At 39.0% G+C, this 23,845-nt stretch overlaps 1 protein-coding gene and 1 long non-coding RNA gene across 2 annotated transcripts in view; one reads left to right on the top strand and one right to left on the bottom strand.

Annotated features, from left to right (window-relative positions):
- The window catches only part of LOC133730631 (uncharacterized), a 120,253-nt gene that overhangs the window by 41,655 nt on the left and 54,753 nt on the right, over nt 1-23,845 (top strand). The gene's annotated exons all lie outside the window — the stretch shown is intronic.
- Nucleotides 3,189-3,550, bottom strand: LOC133730139 (uncharacterized). Its single transcript, XR_009856632.1, has 2 exons — nt 3,440-3,550; nt 3,189-3,361 (listed from the first exon to the last, which is right to left on the bottom strand). It is a non-coding gene; the product is annotated as an uncharacterized LOC133730139 (long non-coding RNA).

The following is a 23,845-nucleotide window of genomic DNA, read 5'->3' as shown; positions in this document are numbered from 1 at the left end:
TCTGTTATGTGTCAAGTCTTTAACTTTTCGTTGAGTCGTAGTCGTGTCTGTGTTGTGATTTTGCTAAGGGACTAGCAAAAGCTAAGTGTGGGGGAATTTGATAGGAGCATTTTAATGCGACGTTTTAACTGCATTTCCCTACATTTTCTGCGCCATTTCCTTGGAAAAATCCCTGTTTGGGAAAGTTTCCATTCTTCGATTGGGAAAGTTCCTATTTGTAGAAAGTTTCTATTTGGTAGTTTCCATTTCTCATTTCTGGCAAGTTTCCATTTTCAGTTTAGGAAAGTTTCTATTTTTCTTTTTTAGTAAGTTTCTATTTTTCATTTTCAGAAAGTTTCTATTTTCAGTATAGTTTCTATTTTCAGGACCTCCGAGCTAAAAAGTGGAAATGAACTCACGAATGGAAAGAGGAGCTTGCGAACGTCAAGACGAGCGAATATGAGACAAAATGGGCCACACAATCGAGCAGAAATGAAGAAATAAGCTTTCCTAGTCCAACCAGGAAATCCTGCGAAATGGAGGAAAGCTTCCCAAGCAAGTTTCCAACGCAACCATGAAGAAGAAATGGAAAAATAATGTGTTTTGACGTTGGAGGGAGACAAGACTTGAAGTTGAAGCAACGAGGCCCAAGAACCCTACAAATTGAATTGGATTTTCGGCAAAATGGATCAAGGCCCATGAAAGCCCATGGAATTAGGGTTTGTGACGCAAGTATGAAACCCTAGAGATGCTTTGCCGTGAAAACCAAAGGGAGGAGAGAAAAGTGGCGTGAAAAATCAAGAAGAAATAAAAGATTACGCAAGAGATTTTCTAGGGTGAAGTTTATGGAAAGAAAAAGTGTGGACATCAAGAAAAGCACCAAATGGCGTCTAGATTCATTGCTAGAAACCCTAGGTATATTTTGGCCGAAATAAGAGAAGAAAATCAGAATTAATTCATGGATATTCGGCAAGAATATATTAGGGAATCTTCTTGGAGTTTTATGATTGGTTGGATGACACACTAGGGCTTACTTGGCAATTTCTCATTGGTGGAAGCTATGTGGAATTATTTATTTAATTCCTTGGAAAATAAAGCAGAAAATACACGGCTTGGGGACCAAGTTTGGCCGTTCCCTATATATACTTTACATCCCTAGACGTCTCACATCACCCCCACAATTCAGAAAATTCTCTCTACGCGCGGAAGCTCTCTCCATTCTCTAGGCATCTTTTGGCGTTTTCAAGCAAGGAAGAAAGAAGCAAGACTAAGCCGTGAGCATCTCCACCATTCCACCTTGAAGCCGTGCACTTTAAAGCTTGCTTTCGAGTTTCATTAGTTCATCATTCGAGTTCTTCATCACCATCTCCATTCACGGTGTAATTCAACCTTCTTTCTTGTAATTGCTTTTGATTCTCCTTGTTTGATTTCGTTGGAAGTTGTTCTAGTTAACATTGATGTTTGAACAAGGTTTATAATCTGAAATTTTATGATTGAATAAAGGATTTCAAATTCTATGTTGTGATTCCAAAGTTGCTTATGTGTGATTGTTCGATTGAATTTGCTTTATAGATATCTCTTGTATGTTAATCTTAATTGGTTCGAAACTTTTAGGGTTTATGTATGAGTGGTGCTAGATTTAAGAACATGATTCAACTTTTTGTGTTATGAACTTAAATCAAAAGTAGTAAAGGTTTTGAACAAAAATCGAATTCAATTGAAAAGGATTGCAATTAGATGAACTTATTCATACTAAGTTGTACACTTGAGTTGATAGCCTTTCTATGTGTTTCTTGCGTTAAATATGTATGATTGACTAGCTTTCTAGGGCTTGATTACATGTTTGATAGGATTAATCTTTGTGCTTTCACTTAGGTTAATTAGCGTTGAAAGTAAAATATGGGAAATCGTTTGCTTTCTAATGTTTCACATGATCAACTTCTTTCACATGACTTGGAAGAACAATGTAGGGTTCATTCGAATTTAATCATGAACTTGGTTTTAATCTTTATTTCTTACATCTCATTCTTGTATTTGTGTTTTAGTTTATACTTAGTTTTTATTCTTGTTTTTAATTTTTCGAAAACCAAAAACAAAAACCCCCCCTAATTTCGTAAATAATGTTTATACTTGCGAATATCTTTGTGAATATTATACTTTGTTTTAATTTTAATTGTTTAATTGTTTGACAATGACAGGTGTACCCTCAATCCCCGGAATAGAACGATCCCTATTTGCTTATACTACTAACGATATTTTCAGGGTTAAATTATGCGCTTGCAAAAAGCGTGTCAACGAGGCATCGACTAATGAACAACCAAAAACATTCTTTCAGGCAACATACTATCTTAGTATAGCATTCCACATATACTGAAAAGCCTCTAACAAGGAAGGGACAGCTCACCCTACCTGGAAATGGAGTGCTCGCCCAAACTTAGTGTCGTTTTTGATTTTCAATACTTCTTCCAATTTCATGTGCACACGCTTGAGTCCTTTAACAAAAATTATATCCGATAAGTAATTAATTCATAACTCACTTTAAAATTCACCAAATAATCCATGATCGATAATTAGTAGAAACCATTCCCGAACAATTTACTTAGAATAGTAAGCTCATTCGGGATATGGTGATCATACTTCTTTCGATAATATAACTCGGATTAAATATTCAATTCCATTGTCTAGCATTCACTTTCTTAAGCAACATATATACTTACCATTCCCAAATAATCCAAATGATCATTGTTGCATTTGAATCATTCGGAATATGGTGATTATACTTAGCACTTTGACCAAGATTGGTTTAGCATTTCTACTTTAAGAAAACAAATCACAACTACCATTCCCGAATGATTTTGTTTACTAAGTTCATTCCGGGATATGATAACTAGGAGAATACTTTCATTGTTTTTGTTTCACTAACTTTAATAGAATAACTTAAGCATAAGAAATCCACCACTTTCTTTATCAACAGCTTCTCAATATTAACATCAATCATAGCATTTAGCTTACGTCGTAAAATTGATCCAATCTCAATTTTCAAACTGTTTAAGCCTTTGACCCAAAATGTCATCTTAAATTTACCTTTATTTAATCCATTTTCCAACCATTCAACATTGATAACAGATTCACTCCCTTTAATTCTCAAGACAACTCTCCTTAATACAACAAACCGATTCATACTTATTCATGCCAAGTTTCCAACATAACAAACCAGTACAACCATATCTCATTCTATTTACTCAACATAACCATACACTTTCGACCACTACAAAGAACATAGCCAAACAGATCCAAGATGCAGTCCCTTACCATTCTTCTATCCAAAACTAGAAGTCGATTTAGCATGGCTGCACCAAAACACCATCAACCATTCGAACCCCTAACATGTAGAACAAAATCAACAATCAACCCATCACCAACTTTCGTATCCAAAACAGAAATTGCAGAGTGTCCTTACCATTTCTTCTTCAAGGGTGACTCAATCGAAACCTCAGCTCCAGGCCCTCCTCTTCAAACCCAAAAACGCAGATTCTCCAAACCTCACACAATCCAATTTTCGCAACAGAAAATTAGGTTTTTCGATTCACAATGTCTCATGGCATTATCCAAAGGGAGAGGACAAAATATAGCTTACCGGACGAAAAAGGTAAGCCGGTGGCTCTCACGGTGGTGCTGGGTGGCTCCGGTCAAAGTCAGAAGTTGGGACTAAGGGGTTAAGGCGATTCGTGCAGCCCTAAGCTTCTTCGAGGTGGTGGCTTCGTTCAATCATGGCCGGAGGTGGTATCCCTAGTTTTGCAGAAGCCCAGATCGCCGGCGCGGGTGCGTGCGGTGTTCTCCAGCTTCGGGTTAGCGACGAGGCTTTGGGGTGATGCTTAACAGACTACCCCGAGCTCGTAGGTGGCGGCGGAGTGTTGGAATGATGGCCGGAAATCGACGAGGCTCGAGGAACAGTGGCGTCGCGGTCATGGGTTGGCGAGTGTAGAGGCTGCCGGCGATGCATGTCGGTGCTGAGGCTCGGGCTTGGGTCGGATTTGGATGTAGGTTCGATTGGTGGTGGCGGTGACATGAGGTGGTGGCCGGAGATTGGGTTTCCGGCGTTTGCAGAGGGAAGGAGAAGAGAGAGGGAGCGAGAGGTCGAGGTTGATGCATGGCCTCGATTCCTTTTGGGTTTGGTTCGGATTTAGGTATTGAGTTGATTGGTGGTGGTGGTTTTGTGAGATGGTGGCCGGACACTGTGTTTCCGGCGGTGGCAGAGAGGGAGGACGAGAGAGTGAGAGGTCGGGGAGAGAGAGAGGACGCGGCTGCAAGGGAGAGAGGAAAAGAAATGAGGCTAGGGTTTTCCCAATTTTCTATTTATACCCATCTACGTGAAATGCCCATTGTATCCTTGCGACGAATTACGAAACCGTCCTGGCTGGTCACTTCCGGGTGTTGGGGTTCGTTTCTTTACTCGTTTTTCGTCAACGACTTCTTTAGTAATTTCTCGATTTCGTCTAGAGTCCAAAACTCAATTTTCTTAAGACTCAATATTCAGAACTTTGTTACAACCCAACTCGTCTCCTTCTCAAATTTGCTTCGACAATCTCTATCTCCATAAGCTCTGGTAATCCTCTAGGCCCAAATGGAAGAATCTCGGCCCAAACTTAAATTGTCAGCCCAATAGGTGGTCTCGATACCAAAATAATTTCCAAAATAAATTCCTTCACTTAAATTACCTTGCGGAAAAATCTTATTGGCGAAAAATTACCTTCAAAAATTAAACAAAATTTTCGGGGGCTCACACTCCTAATCAATTGATCAGAGTAATATTTCCAAAGGTAAGGTTCATCCCAAACATATTGTGTAACAGTTTTCTTAAGCCTATCTTTATGAGCACGTGACATGGTATCAGGAATCTTTTTAGAAACAATGTAATTTACAATATCTGCATACCATGGTTCACTTACCTAAAGTCCAAAGAGCTGTTCATCTGGAAAGGTCTCCACCAGAGGAAGAGGGTCTTCTGCATGCACCAAGCGGCTCAAGTGGTCTGCTACCACATTCTCACTACCCTTCTTGTCCTTTATCTCCACATCAAACTCTTGTAGGAGTAGGACCCATCTAATAAGCCTTGGTTTTGCCTCCTTCTTGGACATCAAGTACTTGAGAGCTGCATGATCAGTATAAATAATGACTTTAGTGCCAAGTAAGTAAGAACAAAATTTCTCAAGTGCAAAAACAACTGCAAGAAGCTCTTTTTCAGTAGTTGAATAATTCAATTGTGCATCATTAAGAGTTCTTGAGGCGTAGTAGATGGCATAGGGTCTCTTGTCCTTTCGTTGCCCTAAAACAGCTCCAACTGCGTAGTCAGAGGCATCACACATCAGCTCAAAGGACAAGGACCAATCTGGAGGTAACATGATGGGGGCAGACGTCAAAAGCTCCTTAAGCTTGTCAAAAGCATCCTGGTGATAGGAGCATTTTAATGCGATGTTTTAATTGTTATTTCCTCATATTTACTTAGTTATTTCCTTTAATAAATCCTTCTTCTTTAGGAAAGTTTATATTTTTAGGAAGTTTCTACTCATAGTAATAGTTTCTATTTTCAGGTCATTTGGAGCAAATAAAGCTGAAATGAAGAAATGGAGTTTTCCTGGTCCGACTAGGAATCCCAGTCAACGCAAGAATCCTGATGAGGCTAGGAAACCTAAAGGCATTAGGAGACCACATGGCTTTAAGATATTATGGGAGATTAAATCTGATTTTTGCATGGGAAATGATGGAGATAATGTGAAAATCAAGGAGAGAATCAAGGAGATTACGTTGAGAAAATCAAGGGAGAGTTTCATGGGATTGTGCAACAAGATAAGGCTCAAAACAAGTCCAGATTCATTCCTCAATTCCCTCAAGATAGGCATTCCGAAATTAAGGAATTAAAATCTGCAGTTTTAATGTGAAAATCAAGGGGAGGATGTTAAGGATAAAGCCATGGAGAGATTTAAGGGAAAAAAAGGTCCAAAATGCGTCCATATACATTGTCTAGGTTCATGCCTAGATATTTGGCCAAAAATTGTGAATAAAATCAGATTAAATCCTTGGGAAAATCAGCAACAATATATTAGGGATTGATTTTGGAGCTTTTTGATTGGTTGGATGACATAGCAGAGCTAACGTGGCATTATCTGATTGGTTAATGCTGTGTGGATCAATCTTGAAGATTTGGAGACTAAGTTGCCATCCTCCTATAAATAGGAGCATTCTCTACACAATTCAACACACCACAACACAACACACCTCTCTTCCTCAGAAAATAAACATCAGAAAAATTATCTCCATTCTCTAGTCTTCAGAAGCTCTGCGTCTTAAGCAAGGAGGAGAAGAAGTCATGCAATACATCAAGATCCTAGCCACCATCCACCCTTGGTCGTCCCTAGAAGATTGCTTTCTTTCAAGGATCTTCGAGTTCTTCGTCTCAAGGCTTCGTCATTCATCTTTCACGGTGTATTTCATACTTTGTTTTGTTTTTCTTTGTTTGATTCGTAGAGTTTTGAATTCTAGTTAACATGACGTTAAGGGCAAGGATAGGAGCATTTTAATGCGACGTTTTACTTGCTTTTCCCTACATTTCTTGCATTATTTCCTTATTAAAACCCTGTTTAGGAAAGTTTCCATTCTTCGATTGGGAAAGTTCCTATTTGTAGAAAGTTGCTATTTTTGTAGTTTCTATTTATCATTTTTAGTAAGTTTCCATTTTCGGTAGTTTCTATTTTTCATTTTTAGAAAGTTTCCCATTTTCAGTTTAGGAAAGTTGCCATTTTTCATTTTAGGAAAGTTTCTATTTTTCTTATTAGTTTCTATTTTCAGGACCTCCGAGCTAAAAAGTGGAAATGAACTCACAAATGGAAAGAGGAGCTTGCGAACGTCAAGGGGAGCAAAAATGAGAAGCAATGGACCACAGAAATGAGCAGAAATGAAGAAAAGAATTTGATACGCTAAAAGCAAGCGCATAATTTAACCCTGAAATGTCATTAGTAATATAAAGTAAATAGGGATCGTTCTATTCCGGGGATTGAGGGTACACCTGTCATTATCAAACAATTAAACAATTAAAATTAAAACAAAGTATGAAATTCACAAGAATTATTTACAACTATAAACACTATTTACGAAAACATGGGGGGATTTTGTTTTTGGTTTTCTTTTTCCGAAAATAAATACTAAGTTAACTAAATAATTAAAATGCAAAAACATAAAAACATCAATGGGATGTGAGAACAAAGATCAAAGTCGAAACTCATGATTAAAATTAATTCAAGTTCATCATTGTTCATCATAGTCATGCAAGAGGAGTTGATCATGTGAAACGTTAAAAGCAAACAATTCCCCATATTTTACTTTCAATGCTAATAAATCTAAGTGAAAGCACATAGACTAATCCTATCGAACATGCATTCAAGCCCTAGAAAGCTAGTCAATCATACATGTTTAACGCAATAAGCACCTAGAAAGGCTATCAACTCAAATGTGCAACTTAGTATGAAAAAGTCCACCTAATTGCAATCTTCTTTGATTAAATTCGGTTTTTGTACAAAACCTTTACTACTTATTGATTCAAGAACACAAAACCAAAAAGTTGATCCATGTTCTCAAATTCGTAGCAACATTCACATAAAAACCCTAAATGTTTCGAACCATTCAAGATTATCATACAAAAGATTTCTATCATGCAAATTTAATCAAACACTTACACAAAAGCAACCATAAATCGCAATATATGAATCTGAAAATTAACAATTAATCATAAAATTTCAGAAATCAACACTTGTTCAAACATGTGTGTCAACTAGGGCAAAACCAACGAAAATACAAAGCAAAGTTACAAGGAGAATCGGATTACACCGTGATGAAGGTGAGATGAATGAAGTGATGATGTGGTCTCTTGAATTTCGAAAGCAATCTTCAAGGTGGAGGATGGATGGTGTTCACGGCTTGTCTTCTTCTTCCTTGGCCTTGCTTGCACTTCGTGGTTGCCCTAGAGGATGGAGAGGAGCACGGCTAGGCTAGAGAGTTTTCTGATTTTTTTCTCAAGTATATCACGTAAAGAATGGGGCCCCTAGACGTTGAGAATGAGAAGATATATATAGAGAACGGCATACTTGGTCTCCAAGCCGTGCACTCCTCAAAAGTCTCACGGCAATTACTTGTTAATTTTCCATAATTTTCCTCCAATGCTTGCTTGCCACATAAGCCCTATGATGTGTTCCAACCAATCACAAAATTCTCTAGAATATCTCCCTAAATATTCTTGCCGAAATTCCTTGATAATATTCTGATTTTCTCTCTTTTATTTCGGCCAAAATACCTTTAGGGAATATAGGAATGAATCTAGTCACCTTTTGGGAGCTTTTTGTGTTCAACACATATTCTCTTTCCTTTAAAATCTCCCTAAGAAATCTCTTTGTCGAATTCTCTAGGGTTCTCTTTGATTCACACGGCAATTCCTTCTCTTTCTTTTGGCTTGGACGGCAAGGAGTCTCCTAGGGTTTATCTCCAAGTATATTTCTTTCCATAAAAATAGCCCTAGAAAATCTCAACCGAAATCTTCTAGGTTCTTCTTGATTTTCACGCCATCTCCCTTGTTTCTCTCTTTGGTTTTCACGGCAATACAACCCTAGGGTTAGGGTTATGCGTCACAAACCCTAATGTCATGGGCTTTGATGGGCCTTGATCCATTTTGCCGAAAATTCAAAGTGTTCTTGGGCTTCGTTGCTTCATCTTCAAGCCTTCTTATTTTCCAACGCAAAACACTTCATTTCTTTCATTTCTTTTCATAGTTGCGTTGGAAACTTCATTGGTAAGCTCTCCTCCATTTCGCAGGGTTTCCTGGTTGCACTAGGAAAGCTTGTTTCTTCATTTCTGCTCAAATGTGTGGGCCGTTTTCTCTCATATTTGTTCGTCTTGATGTTCGCAAGCTCCTCTTTCCATTTGTGCGTTCATTTCCACTTTTTAGCTCGGAGGTCCTGAAAATAGAAACTAGTAAGAAAAATAGAAACTTTCCTAAAATGAAAAATGGCAACTTTCCTAAACTGAAAATGGAAACTTTCCAAAAAATGAAAAATAGAAACTACCGAAAATAGAAACTTTCTAAAAATGGAAAATAGAAACTAAGAAAAATGGAAACTTTCTACAAATAGGAACTTTCCCAATCAAAGAATGGAAACTTTCCTAAACAGAGTTTTACTAAGGAAATGACGCAAGAAATGTAAGGAAATGCAGTTAAAACGTCGCATTAAAATGCTCCTATCAAATTCCCCCACACTTAGCTTTTGCTAGTCCCTTAGCAAAATCACACTAAGACACACACTAAGACTCAACGAAATTTAAAGACTCTAAACGAACAAAGACTCTATTGCCCTTCAACTATTTGTCTCAGCAATCTCTTACTTTCACAACACCAAGATTAGCACTCAACCAAGAATCTATGTTTAGGCATTCGAGAGTTAAGCATGCTTCAACAAGTTTGATTCAATTCCTCACAAGGTATATCCACTCTTTCTTCTCTCAGATCTTGGCAATGCTTAAAAGCTTATACACTCAATTATATGTGAAAGATAGCAAGTATATCACATAATGCAAGAAACGAAAGCACAAGTATAATTTTCTTTAAAGATCTCATGAATGATATCAACTACTTGCACGAATGGACTGCCATAGGTTCAACTCTTGTAACTCATCTCCACATCAAGGGCTGTCCCATCTTAAGGATCAAGAAGGTCTTCTCAAGGGTTATAATGGGGCCAAGGCTCAAGGTTTAAAAAAACGAAAGGTAAGGATTTATCAAAGTGTCCTAAAAACCTAGTAGAGCTCATGTTGGTGTAGAGAGACTTCTAGAAATCCACCAAGTATGCAAAAACGTCACAATCCCATGGGAGTGTTATAAAGGGGCCTAATGTCTTCATTTTGGGCCCAATCTTCAATGTAAACTTCCCTTGAACTCTAGTGAAATGGACAAAGGCCAAATTTTTCTGTAGTGGGCCTTCAATTCAAAGCAAACTCCAAGATCACTAAGTATGGGGTACTAAAGTCCATAAACATATTCTCTTTTCTTTTTTCTTAGCCGTTTACATATTTTCATTTTTTTCATTCATGGACAAGTTTACCCCCACACTTGAACCTTCACCTCTTCTTATTCTTCAATATTGACGCCAAAAATCTTCAAGTAAAGTCTCAATTTAGCTCCACTAAGTCCTTAGGACAAAGGGTAGGGTTATAGCTATACTAAGGCTTAGGTTAAAGATTTTAAGGGTGATGAAAGAAAAGGCTTAACGTAGGCTCAAAGGGGTTTATCTAGGGGAGTCCCACGACGGGCACAATTAGGGACACAGGTTCATTTGGCAATGGTGGTAATTCCTAGGGTGCCTCTATCCTTTCCAGAATCAGGGCCATGTATTGATATAACGTCTCAACAAGCACAAGAGCGAATTCTAGCATTCTCTAGTCCATCAAACTTAATCTATGGCAAGTAGTCAATCAAGATGAAAGAATAATGAGATCATCAAAACATCGCCAAGAAATTAAGAATATATATTTTTCATTCACTCCAAGAAAAAGGGACATGGGCACAATTATCTCACATGGGTTTATCTGAATCAAAACTCATCTTAACATGCTCATATTCTGTACCAAAGTTACGAGATCCATATCCACTACAAGGCATATATTTTTCATATATCTCAATTAACCAAAGAATACCATTTTAAGTCATCTCAATTTCGTGATCCTCTTTTAGTCATGATTTCAGAGATATAGAATCATCCTAGACAGTTGAAAGGGCATCCTAAGACTCGAAAACAAAAACAAAAGACTAAGACTCAATAAAAGCAACGAAAATTTTTGTTATTTTTGACATATTTTTGACATTTTTCAATTTTTTTGTATTTTTCAATATATATGACTTAAGACAAAAGTATAAATCCCTTCCCCCACACTTAAATATTGCATTGTCCTCAATGTAATCAATCATAAGCATGCAATGAAACACTCAAGCATATAGGGATGGAATTTACGAAAATAAAGTGCAAAGAAAAACAAAAGGCAGAAAATAAAGAAGTAGGGAGGAAAAAGAGCAAATCTGCGTTGAAGGCTCCTCCACAGCTACTTCTGAATTGGGTTGCCTCCCAAGCAGCGCTTAATGTTTATAGTCTTTCAGCCTAGACTTGTACCTCCATTTAATCCTCAAGAGGTGGAACGTTTTGAAGGGGTACTTCCTCCACTTCGTGTTCCACAAACGCCTCATAGTAAGGCTTCAAGCGATGGCCATTCACTTTGAACTCGTTACCTGTTTGTTCACTCTTTATCTGCACAGCTCCATGAGAAAACACATTAGTGATAACAAAAGGTCCAATCCAATGAGAACGAAGTTTACCTGGGAAGAGTTTGAGACGAGAATGGAAGAGAAGAACTTTTTGACCCACAACAAAAGTCTTCCTTCGAATCATTTTATCATGGAATGCCTTAGTCTTTTCTTTATAAATGTTGGCACTTTCGAAAGCATCATTCCTAATCTCCTCTAACTCTTACAACTGCAGCTTCCTATGAAGCCCAGCTTCATCAAGATCCATGTTGAACTGCTTCACAGCCCACCAAGCTTTGTGCTCTAACTCCACAGGTAAATGGCAAGGTTTGCCATAGACAATTCGATATGGGGACATACCTATGGGAGTCTTATATGCAGTTCTGTAAGCCCACAAAGCATCCTCCAAGCGTAGGGACCAATCCTTCCTGTTAGGGTTCACAGTCTTTTCCAATATCCCCTTGATCTGACGATTTGAGACTTCAGCTTGCCCACTAGTTTGGGGGTGATAAGGTGTAGAAACCTTATGTGTAACATCATATTTCTTCAACAAGGCCTCAATCGTCCGATTGCAAAAGTGGGATCCACCATCACTAATGAGAACTCTAGGCATTCCAAACCTGCTAAAGATGTTAGACTTCATAAAATCTGCAACAACCTTAGAGTCATTAGTTCGAGTGGCCTTTGCTTCCACCCATTTGGAAACATAGTCCACTGCAAGTAAGATATATAAACACCCAAAAGATGAAGGGAAAGGTCCCATGAAATCTATACCCCAGACATCAAATATTTCAACAGTTATGATATTAGACAATGGCATTTGATCTCTAGAGCTTAGATTTCCTGTTCTTTGGCATCTATCACAAGTTAGACAATAGGCATGTGCATCCCTAAATAATGTTGGCCAAAAGAACCCAGACTCTAACACCTTAAACGCAGTCTTTTTAGACCCAAAGTGACCCCCACATGCTTTAGAATGGCAAAAAGAAAGTATGGCATTATGTTCATGTTCAGGCACACATCTCCTAATCAATTGATCAGAGCAATATTTCCACAAATAAGGTTCATCCCAAACATATTGCTTAACAGTTTTCTTAAGCCTATCTCTATGAGCACGTGACATGGTATCAGGAATCTTCCTAGAAACAATGTAATTCACAATATCTGCATACCATGGTTCACTTACCTGGATTCCAAAGAGTTGTTCATCTGGAAACGTCTCCACCAAAGGGAAAGGGTCTTCTGCGTGCACCAAACGACTCAAGTGGTCAGCTACCACGTTTTCACTACCCTTCTTGTCCTTGATTTCAACGTCAAATTCTTGTAAGAGTAGGATCCATCTAATGAGCCTTGGTTTCGCCTCCTTCTTGGTCATCAAGTACTTCAAAGCTGCATGGTCAGTATAAATAATTACCTTGGTACCAAGTAAGTAGGAACAAAACTTTTCAAGGGCAAAGACAACTGCAAGGAGCTCTTTCTCTGTGGTGGAATAATTCATTTGTGCATCATTCAGAGTCCTTGAGGCGTAGTAGATGGCATAGGGTCGTTTGTCCTTCCTTTGCCCCAAAACAGCTCCAACTGCATAGTCAGAGGCATCACACATCAACTCAAAGGGCAAGGACCAATCTGGAGGTAACATGATGGGGGCAGACGTCAACAACTCCTTAAGCTTGTCAAAAGCTTCTTGACACTCCTTGTCAAAATGAAACGCCACATCCTTCTGGAGTAGTTGGCATAGAGGTCTCGAAATCTTGGAGAAGTCCTTGATAAACCTCCTATAAAAACCTGCATGGCCAAGGAAAGAACGAACCTCTCTCACAGAAGTGGGAGAGGGTAAGTAACGCACAATATCCACCTTGGCCTTATCAACCTCTATCCCCCTAGCAGAAACAATATGTCCTAGAACTATTCCTTGTTTAACCATAAAATGGCATTTCTCCCAATTAAGTACAAGGTTAGTTTCCATGCAACGTTTTAGAATTATTTCCAGATTATTAAGACAATCATCAAAATTCTTTCCAAAAACTAAAAAGTCATCCATGAATACCTCTATGATTTTCTCAATATAATCTGAAAAAATACTTACCATACACCTCTGAAAGGTACCTGGGGCGTTGCAAAGTCCAAAGGGCATACGTCGATAGACAAACGTCCCAAAGGGGCAAGTGAAGGTTGTCTTCTCTTGGTCTTCATTGGCTATGGCAATCTGATTGTAGCCTGAGTAGCCATCCAAGAAGCAGTAGTAATCATGGCCAGCCAAACGCTCAAGCATCTGATCAATGAATGGAAGAGGAAAGTGATCTTTCCTTGTTGTTGCGTTGAGCTTCCTATAATCAATGCAAACTCTGTGGCCTGTGACTGTCCTTTGGGGCACCAGTTCGTTCTCAACATTCTTCACCACAGTTACCCCAGATTTCTTGGGCACAACCTGAACTGGAGAGACCCACTTGGAGTCTGAAATAGGGTAGATCACCCCACAATCAAGGAGTTTGATGACCTCCTTCTTCACAACTTCCATCATAGGAGGGTTGAGACGACGTTGAGCCTCTCTAGTGGGTTTTGTCCCCTCCTCAAGAAGTATTCTATGGACGCAAGTAGTAGGGCTTATTCCCTTGATATCCGCCAATGTCCATCCTATGGCGGTCTTGTGTTGCTTCAACATCTCCACCAATCTCTCCTCTTGAGACGAAGTAAGAGAGGAGGACACAATCACTGGTAAAGTCTCCTTGTCTCCTAAGTAGACATACTTCAAGTGGTTTGGTAGAGGTTTAAGTTCAAGTTCTGGTGCCTGAACCACTGAAGGTAAAGTCTTATTAGCAGATAACTGAATGGACAAGGGTGAAGTAGACTTACCTATATAGGGTGAAGCTTCAAGGAATGAGACGTTTTCAATGATCTTTCCTTCACAAGTGTCCTTCAATTCCTCCTCTGAGATAATGGCACCACCTTTTGTGTACCCTACTCCTTGTTCGAGTGTTGTGGCTAGCGTATCCTCATTCATGGCCTCAAACATTTTCTGGGCAAGGTCATCCAAAATGTCAATAGAATAACAATCATTTATGTCAAGAGGATACCTCATGGCTTCAAAAATGTTGAAGCCAATAACGTCACCATCAAACTCCATGGTGAGAGAGCCTGCATACACATCTATCTTCGTCCTAGCTGTCCTTAAGAAAGGACGTCCCAAAAGCAAAGGAGTGGAACTCACAGGGGAGTCCTCCATTTCCAACACATAAAAATCAGCTGGGAAGATAAGATGGTTAACCTGCACAAGCACATCCTCCAACAAACCTCTAGGGTATGCATTGGATCTGTCAGCTAACTGAATGATAACATTATCAGATTGAAGTTCCCCTAGACCTAGGGTTTCATAAACAGAATAGGGCATAACATTAACAGATGCACCTAGATCTAGCATGGCATTCTTAAATCTAGAGTTACCAATAGTACATGGAATAGTAAAGCTTCCAGGATCCTTACACTTTGGAGGAATCTTCCTCTGAATCAAGGCAGAAACGTTCTCACTTACCTTTACCACCTCCTTTTCACGGTTTACTCTCCTAGTAGTGCAAAGCTCTTTAAGGAACTTGGCATACTTAGGGACTTGTTTGATGGCCTCCAGGAGGGGTAAGTTTACTTGCACCTTCTTGAAAGTTTCCAAGATAGCTTGGTCACTTTCATCCTTCTTGGATTTGGCAAACCTGCGTGGAAAGGGCATGCAAGAAGAAGAGGGGTTAGCAATAACCGAATTTGATAAGTTAGAATTAATACCTTGAATTTCCGGTTTTGCCTTTAGTGGTGAGGACGCCTTGATTTCTTCCTTGGACGTTGCAGGGTCTTTTTCAATACCCAACTTTGTGGGTTCATGGTCTTCCTCAATCTCTATGCTCACTTGGGCCTTCTTGGGTGGCTTGGGTTGATCCACAAATGGCCTTCCACTCCTTGTAGTCACAACTGATGCATTCTCCACATTACCCTTTGGGTTAGGTATTGTGACACTAGGGAGCTTCCCAGTCTCATGGATCTTGCTCATGAAGTCCACAACTTGGCCCATCTGCTTCTTGAGTTCTGCAATGTCCTTAGTATGGGTATGTTGTCCTTGGATCAAAGCCTGAGTGGAGTTTGTCAAGGCTTGTGTAGAGCTAGTCAAGGCTTCCAATGCCTTATCATAATGAGAATTGGAATTCCCAGAGTTCTGTGGAGGAGGAGGCATGTAAGGCCTTTGAAAAGATGATCCTTGAAATGAAGGCCCTTGAGGACGTTGGAAGTTCCCACCAAGAGGATTCTTAGTGTTTTCATTGTTGGTCCACTTGAAGTTGGGATGGTCCCTCCATCCAGGGTTGTAGGTATTGGAATAAGGATCATACTTAGGACGTTGAGGTCCTCCCTGATATCCACCTTGAAATCCTCCAATAGCATTTGCGGATTCCCATCCTCCATTCTCATTGAGTTGAGGGCACTGATCTGTAACATGCCCTTGCATAGAGCATACCCCACAAGCTATTGGTGCACCAATTCCCTTAGAAGTGACGACTTGGTTCATTAGGAGAGTGAGCTTGTTCAGTTGATCCTCAATGGCAGTATTCCTGCCCACTTCATGCACCTTTCGAATGGAGTGCCCTATACCCTCATATTGTTGATTGTTGAGGGCACGATTCTCAATAAGTTCCTTTCCAGCTGCAGGTGACTTGTCCACAAAAGCTCCTCCAGCTGCAGCATCAAGCATTTGCCTTTCCAAGGGTAAGAGTCCTTCGTAAAAGCAAGTAAGTAGGGTCTCATCCTTCATTTGATGTTGTGGGCATTGTGCAAGTAATGAATTGAACCTCTCATAGTAGGCAGCATAAGACTCATCTGGGGCTTGTTCAATTCCACTGAGCTTCTTCCTGAGTGCGATGACCTTTGAAGCTGGGAAGTATTTTTCCAAGAAGGCCTTCCTCATTGTGTCCCAAGAGGTGATACGTCCAGCAGGAATCTCATATAGCCAATCTTTGGCTCTGTCAGCTAAGGAGAATGGAAATGCCTTCATCTTCAGAATGTTCTCATCTGCTCCTTGTGGTTGCATGTTAGAACACACAACCTGAAATGCTCTAAGATGCTTGTGGGCGTCCTCCATAGGAAGCCCATGGAACATAGGGAGTTGATGCAACAGTCCACTCTTTAGTTCAAACTCTGCTTGTCTTCCTGCTGCAGGGGCAGGGTACACAATGCCTATAGAGGGTCCTCCCTCGACTGTTGCTGTGGATAGTTCCCTAATGGATGCCATTCTCTCTTCTTGAACTTCTTCAGGTGGTGGTGTAAGTGGTGGTGTAGAGTTGGACGAAACCACAGGTGAAGGTGAACGTGAAGGAGGAGATGGAGTAGGTGTAGGTGATGTAGACTCCTCAGAAAAATAGATTATCTTCCCTTGCTCGTTAAACTTGTACTCTTTGAATTGCAAGGAGGAAGGTCTTCTGTACTCAAGTGTAGGAGGATTTTTCAAACGAGCGAGCCTTTCTTCAATCTCTTGTTTGGTAGGGATTTTAGAGGACTCGGACATTCATGGAATTCCTGAACAACATTAAGATGTACAAAAGTGAGTAACTTACGAAAATAAACAAAATACAAGTTAAAATTTTCATACAAAAACGTCACTATTCACAATGCAACAAAAGAGACTTACAAATTTTGTACAAGTAAGAGAAGTAAGAAAACAGACCAATTTACAATTTAAAGTTATGTATAAGTATTTTATTTTTGTCATGGAAATGTCATAAACAAAGTTAATAACTCAATTGATTCCAAGTTGTAAGTCGAGCCCAATAGAAACCACTACTATTGGTGAGCTACGATATAGGGATAGTCGCCTAGACATGAGTCACTTTCCTTTGTTTCAGAAGGCCAGATAGCCAGATTAAGAGGTAAGTGAGAGGGAGGACTCATTTGGTGATACTACGGAGGCTACTCTGATAGGAGCATTTTAATGCGACATTTTAACTGCATTTCCCTACATTTTTCTGCGCCATTTCCTTGAAAAATCCTTGTTTTGGAAAGTTTCCATTCTTTGATTGGGAAAGTTCCTTATTGTAGAAAGTTTCCATTTTTGTAGTTTTCATTTCTCATTTCTGGCAAGTTTCCATTTTCAGTTTAGGAAAGTTTCTATTTTTCATTTTTAGTACGTTTCTATTTTTCATTTTTAGAAAGTTTCTATTTTTAGTACAGTTTCTATTTTTCAGGACCTCCGAGCTAAAAAGTGGAAATGAACGCACGAATAGAAAGAGGAGCCTGCGAACATCAAGACGAACGAATATGAGAGAAAACGGCCCACACATTTGAGCAGAAATGAAGAAATAAGCTTTCCTAGTCCAACCAGGAAATCCTACGAAATGGAGGAAGGCTTCCCTAGCAAGTTTCCAACGCAACTATGAAAAAGAAATGGAAAAACAATGTGTTTTGCGTTGGAAGATGAGAAGGCTTGAAGATGAAGCAACGAGGCCCAAGAACTCTATGGATTTTCGGCAAAATGGATCAAGGCCCATCAAAGCCCATGACATTAGGGTTTGTGACGCATAACCCTAACCCTAGGGATGTTTTGCCGTGAAAACCAAAGGGAGGAGAGGCAAAGTGGCGTGAAAATCAAAGAAAGAATAAAAGATTATGCAAGAGATTTTCTAGGGTGAAGTTTATGGTAAGAATTCATTCCTAGAAACCCTAAGCATGTTTTGGCCGAAATATCAAGAAGAAAATCAGAAATATATTCAAGGAATTTCGGCAAGAATATATTAGGGTATCTTCTTGGAGTTTTATGATTGGTTGGATGACACACTAGGGCTTACTTGGCAAATTCTCATTGGTGGAAGGCATGTGGAATTATTAATTTAATTCCTTGGAAAATAAATCAGAAATTCACGGCTTGGAGGCCAAGACTTGACGTCTCCTATATATACTACATCCTAGACGTCTCAAAAGGAGCACTACACAATTCAGAAAATTCTCTCTACGCGCGGAAGCTCTCTCCATTCTCTAGTTCAACTTTTGGCGTTTTCAAGCAAGGAAGGAAGAAGCAAGACTAGGCCGTGAGCATCATCATCCATTCCACCTTGAAGCCGTGCACTTTGAAGCTTGCTTTCAAGTTTCATTAGTTCATCATTCTAATCATTCATCCATCTCTCCATTCACGGTGTAATTCAACCTTCTTTCTTGTAATCACTTTTGATTCTCCTTGTTTGATTTCGTTGGATGTTGTTCTAGTTAACATTGATGTTTGAACAAGATTTATATTCTGAAATTTTATGATTGAATGAAGATTTCGATTCATACTTTGTGATTCCAAAGTTGCTTATGTGTGATTGTTTAATTAAATTTGCATTATAGATAACTTTTGTATTTTAATCTTATGTGGTTGCAAACACTTAGGGTTTCGATATGAATGGTGCTAGGTTTAAGAACATGAAATCGACTTTTCGTTTTGTGTAAACTTGAATCAAAGTAGTAAAGGTTTTGTACAAAAATCGAATTTAATTAACGAGGATTGCAATTAGGTGGATTTTTCCATACTAAGTTGTACACTTGAGTTGATAGCCTTTCTTTGAACTTCTTGCGTTAAACATGTGTGATTGACTAGCTTTCTAGGGCTTGAATGCATGTTTGATAGGATTAGTCTTTGTGCTTTCACTTAGATTAATTTAGCATTGAAAAGTAAAATATGGGAATTGTTTGCTTTCTAACAATTTACATGATCAACTCCTTTCACATGACTTGGAAGAACAATGTAGGGTTAATTCGAATTTAATCATGAACTTGGTTTTAATCTTTGTTCTCTCATTCCATTCGTGTAATTATGTTTTTGTGTTTTATTTGTTTTCTTAACTTAGTTAATTTTCGAAAACCAAAACCTAAATCCCCCCTTTTTAGTAAATAATTGTTTATACTTGTGAATATCTTTGTGAATATTATACTTTGTTTTAATTTTAATTGTTTAATTGTTTGACAATGACAGGTGTACCCTCAATCCCCGGAATAGAACGATCCCTATTTGCTTATACTACTAACGATCTTTTCAGGGTTAAATTATATGCTTGCTTTGAGCGTATCAATTTTTGGCGCCGTTGCCGGGGATTGAAAAATCATTTGTCACTTTGTGAATATATTGTTTTGTTTATAATGTGACCGAAAAAAAAAAGAAAAAAAAATATTACTTGTAAATTTTTTGTAATTGTCGAAATTTACTTAGATTAATTATTTAGGTTGTTATTTATATTGTTGAATACGAGTTTAATTGTGAGTTGTAAATTAAAGAAGGAATAGGTGAAGTCGTGTTTATTAATATTGGCCTAAACCCCTTATTGGTACCTAGTCCAGGTCCCCTAAGGTTGAGGGCGGCCTTTATTAACATTCATTGAACTGTCTTCACACTTAGGACCTTTTATGTCCAAGTAAGTATAGCCTATGTGAGGTGGTGTCTAGGAAGGGGACAACGTTCATAACGGGTTCTGGATTCAGAAGTGCTTACAAATGGGCGTAAACCTCAATGAGGGAGTAGCCTATGCCAAAATGGATCCTACCTCTTGTGTTCGCCCTCCCCTACCTGGCCATTTCAGTAAGGTTGCCCAAAGGATGTAGGAGGGACTTAGTGTCTAGACGATTATACTTGGGCCGCACGTCCACTTGATTTACCGCTTGGAATTAAATTTGATATCAATAATATTTATGACAAAAGAAAATGTAAGAAATTGTTGTGACACTTAAGGTATATTGGATTAAACATAATCTCGGAAAGGAAGCTGTTACAGCCCATTGCACTCTGAGATTCCCTGTTCCCGTACCTAAGTGTTGAAAATAATTGTAAGAAAAAAAAGAATAAAAAAGAAGAAAAGAAAACGAAAAAAAAAAAAAAAAAAAAAAAAGTTAATTAGATATGAATAGTGACGTTTTGTACTTTGTGTGAAAGTTTTGTGTGTTTTGTGTCTAATTATACTTGTAAAGAAATAAAATTAAAAAAATAATAAAAATGGAGTTATAAATTTTGTTAATTACTTAATTGTTGTGAGTGTGTAAAATCGTAAGAGTAGACAAGGGCCCTTTTGTTAACATTGGCCTTAACCCTTCATTCGTACCTTTCTAAGGTCGTATGAGGTTGAGGGCGGCCTTTATTAACATTTGGAGAACAGTTTAACAGATGAGTAATTTCCAAGCTGAGTAAGGGGCATTACAGATGGTGTCTTAGGTTGAGACCCTGGGTGATGGGTTCAAATTGGATCTCAGAGATACTATAGACTGTGCGTAAACCACAATGTGGAAGTAGCCAATAGGGGCGTAAACCTCAATGAGGGAGTAGCCTCCGTAGTATCACCAAAATGAGTCCTCCCTCTTACTTACCTCTTAATCTGGCTATCTGGCCTTCTGAAACAAAGGAAAGTGACTTATGTCTAAGCGACTATCCCTATATCGTAGCTCACCAATAGTAGTGGTTTCTATTGGGCTCGACTTACAACTTGGAATCAATTGAGTTATTAACCTTGTTTATGACATTTCCATGACAAAAATTAAATACTTGTACATAACTTTCATTTGTAAATTGGTCTGTTTTCTTAGTTCTCTTACTTGTACAAAATTTGGAAGTCTCTTTTGTTGCATTGTGAATAGTGACGTTTTTGTATGAAAATATTAACTTGTATTTTGTTTATTTTCGTAAGTTACTCACTTTTATACATCTTAATGTTGTTCAGGAATTCCATGAATGTCCGAGTCCTCTAAAATCCCTTCTATACAAGAGATTGAAGAAAGGCTCGCTCGTTTGAAAAATCCTCCTACACTTGAGTACAGAAGACCTTCTTCCTTGCAATTCAAAGAGTACAAGTTTAACGAGCAAGGGAAGAGAATCTATCCTTCTGAGGAATCTACATCACCTACACCTACCCCATCTCCTCCTTCACGTTCACCTTCACCTGTGGTTTCGTCTAACTCTACACCACCTTCACCACCACCTGAAGAAGTTCAAGAAGAGAGAATGGCATCCATTAGGGAACTATCCACAGCAACAGTTGAGGGAGGACCCCCTATAGGCATTGTGTACCCTGCCCCTGCTGCAGGAAGAAATGCAGAGTTTGAGCTGAAGAGTGGACTATTGCACCAACTCCCTAAGTTTCATGGACTTCCTATGGAGGACGCCAACAAGCATCTTAGAGCATTTCAGGTTGTGTGTTCTAACATGCAACCACAAGGAGCAGATGAAAACATTCTAAGGATGAAGGCATTTCCATTCTCCTTAGCTGACAGAGCCAAAGATTGGCTATATGAGATTCCTGCTGGACGTATCACCTCTTGGGACACAATGAGGAAGGCCTTCTTGGAAAGATACTTCCCAGCTTCCAAGGTCATCACACTCAGGAAGAAGCTCAGTGGAATTGAACAAGCCCCAGATGAGTCCTATTCTGCCTATTTTGAGAGGTTCAATTCCTTACTTGCGCAATGTCCTCAACATCAGATGAAGGATGAGACCCTCCTTACTTGTTTTTATGAAGGACTCCTACCTTTGGAAAGGCAAATGCTTGATGCTGCAGCTGGAGGAGCTTTTGTGGATAAGTCACCTGCTGCTGGGAAAGAACTTATTGAAAATCGTGCCCTCAACACTCAACAGTATGAGGGTGTGAGACAGACCACTCGTAGGGTCAATGAGGTGAGCACTAGTCCTGCCATTGCGGATCAATTGAGCAAACTCACCCTTCTTGTGAACAAGGTAGCGACTATTCAAGGCCAAGGAGGACCTTCTGCTTGTGGGGTATGCTTTACCCAAGGACATCCTACGGATCAATGTCCTCAACTAAGTGAGAATGGTGGTTGGGAGTCTGTGAATGCCATAGGAGGCTATCAAGGGAACCAAAGGGGTCCCCAACGTCCAAGGTATGATCCATATTCGAATACCTATAACCCTGGATGGAGGGATCACCCCAACTTCAAGTGGACCAACAATGAGAATGTTCAGAATCCTCTTGGTGGGAGTTTCCAACGTCCTCAAGGACCTTCATTTCAAGGACCTTCTTTTCAAAGGCCTTACATGCCTCCTCAACACAACTCAAGGAATTCAAACTCCTACTATGATAAGACGATTGAGGCATTGACTAATTCCACTCAGGCATTGACTAGTGCCACACAGACTTTGATGCAAGGACAACAGACCCACACCAAGGACATTGCTGAACTCAAAAAGCAGATGGGACAAGTGGTGGACTTCATGACCAAGTTTCATGAAACTGGTAGGCTTCCGAGCAACACAATTCCAAACCCAAAAGGAGGCTCTGAAGGCCCACCCAACTGAGGACGAGAGGAAACCAAGTCTAGGCTGAAAGACTATAAACATTAAGCGCTGCTTGGGAGGCAACCCAATTCAGAAGTAGCTGTGGAGGAGCCTTCAACGCAGATTTGTTTTTTTTCCTCCCTACTTCTTTATTTTATGCCTTTTGTTTTTCTTTGAACTTTCTTTTCGTAAATTCCATCTCTATATGCTTAAGTGTTTCATTGCATGCTTATAATTGATTACATTGAGGACAATGCAATATTTAAGTGTGGGGGAAGGGATTTACATTTTTGTTTTGAGTCATATATATTGGAAAATACAAAAAAAAAAAAATCGAAAAATGTCAGAAAATAAAAAATTTCGTTGCTTTTGTTTTTGTTTTGAGTCTTAGGATGCCCTTTCAACTGTCTAGGATGATTCTATATCTCTAAAATCATGACTAAAAGAGGATCACGAAATTGAGATGATTTTAACATGGTATTCTTTGGTTAATTGAGATATATGAAAAATATGTGCCTTGTAGTGGATATGGATTTCGTAACTTTGGTACAGAATATGAGCATGTTACGATGAGTTTTGATTCATATAAACCCATGTGAGATAATTGAACCATGTTCCTTTTTCTTGGAGTGAAATGAAAAATATATTCTTAATTTCTTGGCGATGTTTTGATGATCTCATTATTCTTTCATCTTGATTGACTACTTGCCATAGATTAAGTTTGATGGACTAGAGAATGCTAGAATTCGCTCTTGTGCTTGTTGAGACGTGATATCAATATATGGCCCTGATTCTGGAAAGGATAGAGGCACCCTAGGAATTACCACCATTGCCAAATGAACCTGTGTCCCTAATTGTGCCCGTCGTGGGACTCCCCTAGATAAACCCCTTTGAGCCTACGTTAAGCCTTTTCTTTCATCACCTTCAAAATCGTTAACCATGAAGCCTAGTATAGTTACAACCCTACCCTTTATCCTAAGGACTTAGTGGAGCTAAATTGAGATTTTACTTGAAGATTTGACGTCAATATTGAAGAATAAGAAGAGGTGAAGGTTCAAGTGTGGGGGTAATGTCCATGAACGAAAAATGTATGAAAAAGCCGAGAAAATGAAAAGAAAAGAAAAATGTACACGGCTAGAAAAGAAAAGAAAGAAATATCTATGGATTTTAGTCCCCCATACTTAGTGATTTCGGAGTTTGCTTTGAATTGAAGGCCCACTACAGAAAAAATTGGCCTTTGTCCATTTCACTAGAGTCAA

This window comes from Rosa rugosa, chromosome 2 (genome assembly GCF_958449725.1).
Source record: "Rosa rugosa chromosome 2, drRosRugo1.1, whole genome shotgun sequence".
Classification (NCBI taxonomy): Eukaryota; Viridiplantae; Streptophyta; class Magnoliopsida; order Rosales; family Rosaceae; genus Rosa; species Rosa rugosa.
The sequence above is the reverse complement of the archived record's forward strand: the minus strand, read 5'-3'. Positions and strand labels throughout refer to the sequence as shown.